Source organism: Sinocyclocheilus anshuiensis, unplaced genomic scaffold (assembly GCF_001515605.1).
Source record: "Sinocyclocheilus anshuiensis isolate Anshui unplaced genomic scaffold, SAMN03320099.WGS_v1.1 scaffold1744, whole genome shotgun sequence".
Classification (NCBI taxonomy): Eukaryota; Metazoa; Chordata; class Actinopteri; order Cypriniformes; family Cyprinidae; genus Sinocyclocheilus; species Sinocyclocheilus anshuiensis.
Window position 1 is genome coordinate 931307 of NW_015555974.1, and position 10671 is coordinate 941977.

Sequence of the window (10671 nt, forward strand, 5' to 3'; positions counted from 1 at the left end):
GACAATTATATATATATATATATATATATATATAAAATTGTCTTTTTTATGTATGTATGTATGTTGTATTTTCGTGTATGGACCATCTTGACAGCACTCCAGTGGTAAGCTTTGTCATGGCCAACATCTACATTCACTTCCCAGAAAGTTTATGAATTACTATTTTATCGGGTGTGATATTTCACAAACACACATGAAAACCGTTCTGTTGACCTCCTTTGTTGACTCACACTTCACCACAACTCAGTTTGTGACTTTATAGAGAGACAAAAAATACTGTGAGTAGTGTGAAAGTAAATACTGACCATAGATCAGTCGCTAGCAACTTTTTGTGTAGTATATTGAAAACCAGGAAACATTTTAATTTTCCTTCTGATGCCTTAAATATATCCTCTTATTTTAGAATTTTATTTTTTTTATCGTGGAATGTATGATAATAAATGATCATGCAGCTTTAGATGTGTAGCTTCAAATATAAAATGAAGACTTGACATCTGTTTGAAGATGTCTAGAATTTTAATTGTCTTGTCATGATGTATTGTAGCCCATTAAATAAGCTGTTGTTGTGTAACTTAATCAAACAAATCCTTTTACTCTATTTTTACACATTTATTTTGATTATATTTACACATTTAGTTTTACCCAAGCTGACAGTATTAATAAATCACTGAATGAATCCAACTTAAACTGTTTTTGCTACTGATATTTAAATATATTATATATAAATATGTTGTGAATATTCAAAATATTGTCCAACCCTAATGTTTGATGAACATTAGTCAGTTTCACATTCTTGAAAAGATATGCAGTTAAAGAAACATACATTCTGATGCTGAATTTAACTTAGGATTGAAATAACAGGAAACTTAAAAGCTGAATGCTGATCATTGGCTTGTAACAAATATTTATGAGGCAGAACATAACACGTGGCAAAGGCTCACTTGTACCACCGTGGTGTTGCTGGCTAAACCCTTCACAACCCACCTCTGTGTTTTCTTAATAAACATGGCCTGAACAGGGGAACTTTTATCTTCGCACTTATAGGGCCATGAATAATTTGACAAGTAAGGCTATTTTTGTCCCTTCCTGAGCATAATTATGATACCAAATGAACACCAATTATATGATGGTGCTAAACTACCCAAAATCAACTTGGGCTTCATTTCCTCAACTCAATTTTCCACTTATCAGAGGGCTGAGGTGAACGAGCGAGGCACGTTTGGACCAACATTAGAGTCTCCTTACAGTGTGACGTTTAAAGTGTGGTGGTGATATGAATTATGCAAAATATTTTCAGGAGAAAATGAGCTCCTTAACTCTGTGTTTTTTAGCAGCAGTTTGGACTGTTTGGACATTCTGACGGCACCTATTCACTGCAGAGGATCCATTAGTGAGCAAGTGATGTAATGCTGAATTTCATCTTGAACCATTCTTAAAATAAACATTTTATGCCTGAAACATACATGTACAAACCAAAGGTTCTTGCTATCGATTTAATTGCTATGCAATTTCAAGTCATTGCATTCTGAGATGTGTCTGAAAGCAAATTGTAGTGCAACACAGGTGACATGTTTCTAACCAGCTACTGCATAAAAACATACCCGGTTTAATGGCACAAATATTTGAAGTTAGAGACTTGAGATCGTTACCGTGACCATGAATGCAAGAATGCATGTTATGCACAACGCTGCATTCTTGCATAGTGTATGTTTCTGCAAAAAGTACAAAAAAAATACTAAATGCAGGATTAACTAAGAATTAGTACAATGGATTAATGCAGATAATGAAAACTAGATAATGCAAACTAGTTTTTCTTTCTTATGTTTCTTATGTAATGCAGGCAGATATACTGAATCTCTGAGTGACAGTTTGTATTTACATGTGGTGATAACAGTTATACCACAGCTCTGTTCCATGTTGCTGACCTGTGCCGGTAACATGCTCTCTCTCCACACAATACAAAGAACTTGTAATATAATAGAGGTGTCATATGCAAATTATGTAATTATGCAAAGTTGTGCAAACACTCTTGGTGCTTCCAAGTCTGTGAACAATGTGTGGAGACAAGTATGCAGAAAGGGCCAATATAAATAAAAAATTATAATATAATATAATACAATTTCTTTAAACTCAAGATATAAGGTACGACTGATTCCAGTTAGTAATACATAACTTTTATATTACATTTGGTTATTGTTCATTTTGTCCAGTTACAGTTCAGCTGAAGCACAACTGCTCCATAACATTTTTGTGCAACTTCCCCTAAGGTCTACTCCACCACCACATGTTTGAGCCTAGGGGCCAGCGATCCCACAGGTGCTGCTTATAAACTTGGCGGAGCACAATGTGGCGAGTGTCCCAGTCAAACTGGAAAGACGATGATAAGGACCACCTGCTCTCCAGGCTGACTGGTCATAGAGGGGTCTCTGTGACCCTTCATACACACAGACACGCACAGCCTGTTGTCATTGAGCTATATCCACACAGACTTCCTCCAAAGATTTGTATTGTTTGGGAAGAGACCTAGATCTAGTTGAACTGGACCTTTTGCAGAAATGGCTTGAAAATGGACTTCCACATATTGCTGGGTGGGGAACAGCATCTTGAGAGTTATAAAAGCATGGACAGGCTGATTATGAAGAGTTGTTTCAGCTTTTCATACATTTTGTAACAACAGTTGTTAGACTTTTATTGTAATTGAAATATGAATACAGTTAATACAAATGAGTAAATATTCATACGTTTTTATATACCTACACTGTAAAAAATGACCGTGAATTTAACGGTAAAAGACTGTAAAAATGCTACAGTAAAAACCTGTTATATGGTTAACGGTATTAAATGGTTAATTCCCCTACTATATACAGTGAAAAACTGTATTGGATATTACATGTATTGGACATAAATTTTACGGTAGTATACCGTTTTTGGAAGTGAAAAAGACCGTATAATTTACAGTGAATACCGTAAATTGACATTCCCAGAATTCCCTGCGTTACATTTCAAATTGGATGTTTTTTTGTTGAAATAATTATGTTTCTTCTTAGTTTTTTCTTATCAGTTTTGTATATTAGGGTTGTGTGTTACACCTAATGTTGTTAAATTAATGTTTATTGCATTATTTCAGTTTCATGTGTGTTACCATGAATAAATTGTCATTCAATCCAGACAAACTAAATATTAAAATATTCTGAAATTCATGTTAATTTTCACACATATATATATATATATATATATATACACACATATTTGGAAACAACCACATGCTTATCAGATGATCAGTGGAAATTATTTTACCAAGTCAAAGAAGAGGAGTAAGACATTGGTCACAAATTGTTTTTGATAAAATCTCCTTGTATAGCTAAAAGGTTAGGTACACACCAGTGATGACCTTAGAGTGCTCATCACACTGGGGTTGGAATAAGGTTAACAGCAGGATTTTTCTTTGTTGTATTTGCCTAAACAATGGCATTCCCTTGAGCTACGCAAGCCTAGGACAATAGACAAGGGACATGTCCTAAAAAAAGGCTAAAGGGTTATCAGTTTTATAACAGCATCTCCACCAGTCAAGATAAAAGGAGCAAATCGTTCAGATGAATTACTTCCTAAGAGATTATTGGCAGGGAAATAAGCTAAGGTTTGTGCTGAAATAACGTCAAGAGTCTGTAATACACTCTTAAAAAAAGTAAGGTTCTTTATAGGCATTGATGGTTCCATGCAGCACCTTTAACATCTATGGACCCTTTTCATTGAACGAAAAGCTGTTTAAACACTCTTAACAAGGTTCTTTATTGGCATATGGTTCCATTAAGAACCTTCAACATCCATGGAATCTTTCCATTCCAAAAATGTTATTTCTATTATTAAAATGTTCTTTGCACTAAGAAAATTTTTGTACTTTTAAGAACTGCTTACTGAAAGGTTCTTTTGGGAACCTAAAATGGTTAATGTATTGCATTGCTGTGAAAACTCCCTCGTGGAGCCTTTATTTTTAAGTGTGTAGTAAAAAAACATTTTTTTTTTTCTTTTTCTTTGAATATTATTAAAATATTCTTTTAAGAACTGTTGACTGAAAGGTTCTTTGGGGGACCAAAAATGGTTCTTCTATGGCATCAACTGAAAAAAAACAAACAAACAAACAAAAAAAACTAGTTCTAAGTATACCATCAAATTTCGCAGATGTTTATTGTGTGAATTCATTTTGCCATAAATTTTTTTCAGACCCTAGAGGGAAGAAATATAGTTACAGAATCATATCAGATTTACTCTATATTACTGTCTGATGGGCATTACCCTGCAGAATACTTGAACTGGGCCATCTGTGTGATCTTAAAGTAATAATTCACCCAGAAATGAAAATCTGAAACTTGACTGGTCACTATATGCAATATATCGAAAAGAGTATCTTGGACATTTGGCTAAACACCTATTTTTGTGTTAAATAGACAAAAAAAATTCACAAAGTTTGGAATGACATGAAGATGAGTAAATATTTAAATTAATTTTACCATAAATATCACATTTAGGCATTTATTAGTATTTAGAAATGTTATATTTCTTGTTTTTGAGAGCAAGTGCTTTCTCTTCATTACTGTCTGATGGGAAGTTCTTTAGAGGCTTTGCTAACTGGGCCAGATCTTTTGATTTTGAGATGTTAAAACACAAAATTCCCACTCATTAATGTGCAGTTTTCTCTTTTGGAAGTTTTAATAGTAGATTTTCTATAATCAGTGTGGGAACTGTGTGTGCCATATTCATGCATGTTAAGCACATGTGAGTGAGTTCAGTGCAAAAATATGCCAGCGGCTGGTTGCAATAAATAATGTGTGAACTGTGATTTGCTTTCAGACTTGCATCTGTCACATGCTACGCAGAGGGCCTCATCTGTGCAACAAATGAACATGGAACATATGTGTTGACCAGATGTGCATTTGAAAATAAGTAAATAAATAAATAAATAAAATACAAATAATATATATATATATATATATATATATATATTGAAGACTTGTTTGGAATACCACTGTCAAGACTCCATTTGCACGTTGTCCGTCCAAAGAATTTTAACGAAATTTGGACTTCATAAGTCTGCAGATAGACCACAAATAAATCCACTGATTTGCATGAATTCATAAACTGAAAACTGTGTAATAATCTTCCAAACCTTTGTTTGCATTATCTCCATTATTACAACATCTTTCTGAACAGGGAAAGCCAGGAACAATATTGCATACATTTTGGCGGTCTTAAAGGATAAGCTCACTTCCAGAATGAAAATTTTGTCATCATTTACTCACCCTCCACTTCTTCCAAACAGAGTTTCTTTCTTCCATGTTGGTATCCGAACAATTGATGGGCACCATTGACTTCCATAGTATTGTTTTTTTTTTCCTACTATGAAAGTCAATGGTGCCCATCAACTGTTCAGATACTAACATTTTTCGAAATATCATCTTTTGTGCTCAACAGAAGAAAGAATCTCATGCTGGTTTGGAACAAAATGATGACAGAATTTTCATTCTGGAAGTGAACTTAGCCTTTAAGTGCATATTTGGATAGTAATGTTGTTAAGTTTTTTTTTTTTCCTAATTCCACTTCCTTAACAGTCCCAAGTACCGGTAAATGATATCGACTCCACGTTGTGAAGCCATTTGCTGCGAACCTAGACACAGCATGTAGTCTGCATCCAAGGACACAATGTGTTTATACAGAAGGAGTAGCATAGTGTACACACACATACTACAGCCTTGATGTGCATTTGTACTACAGCATTTGTTTGTGGAGCCTGATTCCACTGAGTTATTTTCCATAATGCAAATGAATTGGTGTGTCAAAGGTGCTGTTCTTAGGTTGAGAAAGCAACCATGCAAACATGCGTGGAGCAACAGTTGGTGTACATTTTGCATAAGATATGCAAAAACAGCTGTGGCAGCGATGGCTATCATTTTAGAGGATGGAAAAAATGACAGAGTACAATAACTGGTTATTTTGGTAGTTTACATCATTTTTCCTGCAGTCTGCGTGCATACACCATGCAAATCTAATGATATGTAAACAAAATACTTCACTGCATAGTGTTTTTAGATGTATCACTTGACTTTTGTACATTTCCAATGTATTTCCAGTGCAAAATACACACACGCACACACGCACGCATGCACGCACGCACACACACACACACACACAGAAGAATGCAACATAATTCTTGGGTTGTTACCAGGGTGTTATTATGTGGTCACAAGGGTGTTCAGAGTAGTTGCTATGGCATTGTTCTCAGTAGTTGTGATATTGTTCTAAGTGGTTGCCAGGGTGTCGCTATGCAGTCGTGGATGCTATGTGGTTGCTGAGAGGTGTTTAGCATGTTGCCATGCTTGTGTTAGGGTGTTTTCTCTAGTCACTATTGCTTTGTTAGAATGTTGTGGATGGTTGCCATGGTGTTGCCATGCTGTTGATAGATCTACGGAGCCATCAAAAAAATAATATACAATGAAGTTCAAAGTTGTTTGGACAAACACCACTAACTAGAAATATAATTTTGATTATCCAAACCATCGCACATTAATCAAAGTTTTTTTTTTCTCTCTCTCTCTCCCCTGTTTAGCTGGTTCTTCTACAAAGCTGAAATGCAGCCACAGATAGCAGGATCCCAAAGTGGATTCATCCAGAGAGAAATAAGAGGAAAAAGAGAAAGGTTGCCTTCTGCCAGTACCGGACACAAAGCTAGGATTGTTCGTCCGCTGTCCGTCTGTTGGCACTAACAATGTACCATTCTGTACCGCGGTAGAGTTTAATTTATTCCAACTCTTTGCCCTGACCTGTAATCTCCCCTCCTTCTCGTCAAGCCCGGATCGTCTCTCAACCCATCTGACCCATCCATGCCTCATTTGCTCATTCTTCAGCATCTCGAAAAGGTCCCCCAACACACCCTCCCCTGACTGAGGCCCCTGGCTCTATCCCTGGCGGACAGACCCTGGCTCTATTCCCTCTCCGTGCACCGCATCCATTCCCTTCTGAAAAACACATCGAGAGAAAACAACCATCAAGTGTGTGTGTGTGTGTGTGTATGCGTGTTCTGGGGGAGGGGGTTGCATTGCAGCAGGAGGAAACAGAGCCGGCTTTGTCAACGCCAACGGCAAAAGTTCTGGAAGCACTTTCAATCATTTACACCATACCCAGCACTCCAATGCATTAATGCGATCAACATCAAATCTCTTGTGGGCATTTTGTCCTCCCTCGCTCTGTCTTTCTCCCACTCTCTCTTGCTTTTTTTCCGTTCGTTTTCTTTTTTGCTCTACAACACTCCCCTAGAGTGAATAGGATCTTGCTAACATTCCAGGCATGCACTCCCCCCTCAACCGCCCCTCCTAACCCAAAAACACAAGGCAACGACAGTGGGTATTGAAATGGGAATAGAAGCCAAAGCGGCAGAGGAGAAAAAAGGAGCTTGGCACTGCATGCTGATGCTGGTTCTTAATAAGTAACTTCCTAAGCATGGAGAGGTTTGAACAGCTGCTGGGGAGGGAGGGCAGGGTAGAAGAGAACAGGGCCTCCGTTTGCATAAGTCCCACTGTACCGCAGGTCTGGGCTTATGCCTTTCAGATCCACTCAGAGGATTTAGATGAGGAATTAGCGTTCATGTTACGCACCATCACTGTAATGTACGAAGACAGAGTTATTTAACGTACTGAACCTGATGTTTCCGTTCAGCTAGTTATCTTGCTACTATTTTTTGTAGCCATTCATAAATCTTTAATTCAGAAGTGCTTTCTTACATGTATTATAGTATGCATAGTTTTCAAAATTGGCATAGTGATTGCAATTATTTATAACAGTGGTAATTTGGTTTTAACTTTTGAAAATGAAAAATTATTTTTGAAAGTTTCTTGAATTATTTGAAGAAAATCACATTAATCTGTCCAGACATTTTAGATGTGTGTGTGAATACAAATTTGGGTACAAATTTGTCCCCAAAATATGGTTAAGTAGGTACACACACACACACACAGACACACACACACACACACAAACAAACTGGTTTTAGCTTTTGCTAATCAAAAAGTAATAGTTTAGTTAACTAAATGGCAAAACATTTTGAAAGTTTCTGACACTGTTTAAAGGAAATTATATATTAATTTGTCAGGGCCTTTTAAATTAAAATCAATTTAAAACTATGATGCTAAGGTGGTAGCTGGGATGCTGCAATGTAATTGCTATGGTGTTCTTGAGTGTTACTAGGAGGCTGCTTACTGGCCAAAAAAATAAAAAAAGCCCACTCCCAAGTTGAAGTTCAATACGTAGGGTTAGAAAGTTGTTAAAATCCTAAATCCTAAAGTATATGAGCTTTGATAATAGTGATGCTTGCATTAACAAACACAACCAATTATTTATATTAGTAACACATTACTGATTGCAATTATTGCAAAGCCTGCACGTCCCCACAGTCAGACACGGCTGTTGTCGATATTATTATAAGATGTTCCCAAATGCCACCAATGGCCTCTACAGGCCTTCTGAAAATCAGCGTTATTCTTCAAACTGCAATCACATTACCCACCCACCTTTTGTGATAATCTCCGCCCATCACCAGATCAACACTTGGCAGCCTTACCACTTGGCAGAGTCCCGTCTCTGCCACCCAACGCCCCCCTTTCCCAATCCCTTTCCTCCTCCTCTGAAGCAATGGGCACCAACAATCTGTGGCATTGTGAGAATGAAGCGGCCGGTTTGTTCCGGCATCTGGTGTCCCCGTTTTAGGGCAGCCGCTTCGGAACATCCAAAAAAGTGCAGGGAGTTGAAGAGGAGAGAAAAGATTTGCTCTAGTCCAGTGTCTTAACGATTCTCAATGCCTTTTGTCCTATAAAGATGGTTCAGCAGACATTCTGCTTTCTGAGGACCTTGTGTTGACTCTCAGCACAGAGAAATGGCAAGTTAGCTGCATTGACAGCAATGAACATTTGTCACAGAGAGGTGAATCTTAACACTTAACAAACTTGTCTTTTCTATTTGAATGGATTTATTTGAATTTCAAGTAATTACATTTCCACATTACATTCGCAATTCTGTATTCTGTTTCTCACGTCAATTCAAATTTTCAAAAATTCAGGATTTGAACTGGAGTTTTATAGGCATTTCTCAAGTCAGTTCTGAATAGTGCCCAACCCTCCTAGCAACTGCACAGCAACGCACTAAAAACACACAGAACATATTAGTAAGCATCTGCAATGTTCTGGCAACCATAACACCCTTGAAATCACCAAGAACACCATAGGAACTGCATAGCAAAATGCTAAAAACACCATAGCAACCAGGGAGCAACCACCAAGAATGCCTTAGTAACCATATAGCAAGCCTTGACAACCAGCCACAACACCCTTGGATCAACTTTTTCAGCCACTATTGCACCACTCGCAATTTCTCAGAATACTGTACAAATCTTGTTTTCTTTATAATATGTACCATATCAATAAGGCCTGCAAAGATGGCTGATTATCACAAATTAAGTTTGCACTGTAACAAATGAAACGGCAAGATGGGAAACCTCACAGAGTAATGTTTCCACCCTACACAGAAAAACCACAATGAGGTTGGACTTTTGCAGATCGGCAGCCAACTATAGTTTCCTATGCGCCTTATTCATTTAACTTTCATAAAGGCCAATGACAGCCCAGCCAAGAGTCTCTGAGGTGCACATTGCCATGAATTGAGTGTGGACAGGAAGGGGAAGCTTTAAACCATGGGGGGGCCAACACATGGTTTCCACCCATGTCTGAATAGGTTTGGATTGTAAATAATTGCATATAGTTTCCATGTGAATGGCTGTCCCTCACAGGGCCTGCTAGCATGAACAGACGATGAAAACGTTCTTAAAATGTAATCATAGATATTCACTTGCTTTGTAGCAATGCTAAACAGACAGGACCACCAGGCTCTATGCTTTCATTCTCAGAGACAGTCAGATGTTGTCACGGTTGAATCACACTTTTCCCAGCAATACACGCTGTAGATGGTTTTTAATTTTTGGATAAGCAATCCCTTAAAAAATTAAGCCTCAAAGGGCTCTCTATCTGCATTTAGCCAGCTTGTTATTCTAATCTCCACTTAACATACAGTAGTGTGTTTTTGTTTCAGGGAGCTATCTGTCAGTAACATGAGAACTCTTAATTTGTTCAAAAACACCTGAAACGGAGAGATAATCTCTCCTGAAACAGCTCTTCATTCTTTGTCTCTCTACTCCTGTAACTAAAGGAATATTTATCCTCTGAGAAGTAATTAAGTACCAGAGTACCAGGGAGGTTTTCTCTCTCTATCTCTCCATCTCTGACTCTCTCTCTCTTTGTCTCGTTCTCTCTTCCTTCTCTTTAATTTTGTGTTAAGTCCTCATTCATCCCCCTCACTTCCCAGACAGGTGACAACCCAAGGCTGCCTGTGATCCGATTCTTCCCCTTCAGCCTTTTTGGTAAGGGGGAGCACACTCTAAATCAAACAGGCTCAGGGATGTTATTTACAAAGCCTTCATCCTTTTCCAAGCACCGAATGGCATGTCTTCTCCTCCTTAGGGGCCCTCGGGCAAGCCTCCGATGTTGGGGCCGCTTTCTAAGGGGTCCTTTCTTATGGGTCATAGTGTCAAGGTGACCACAGGATGTTGTTGAGAGGTTTTCCAGCCTGAGCGCA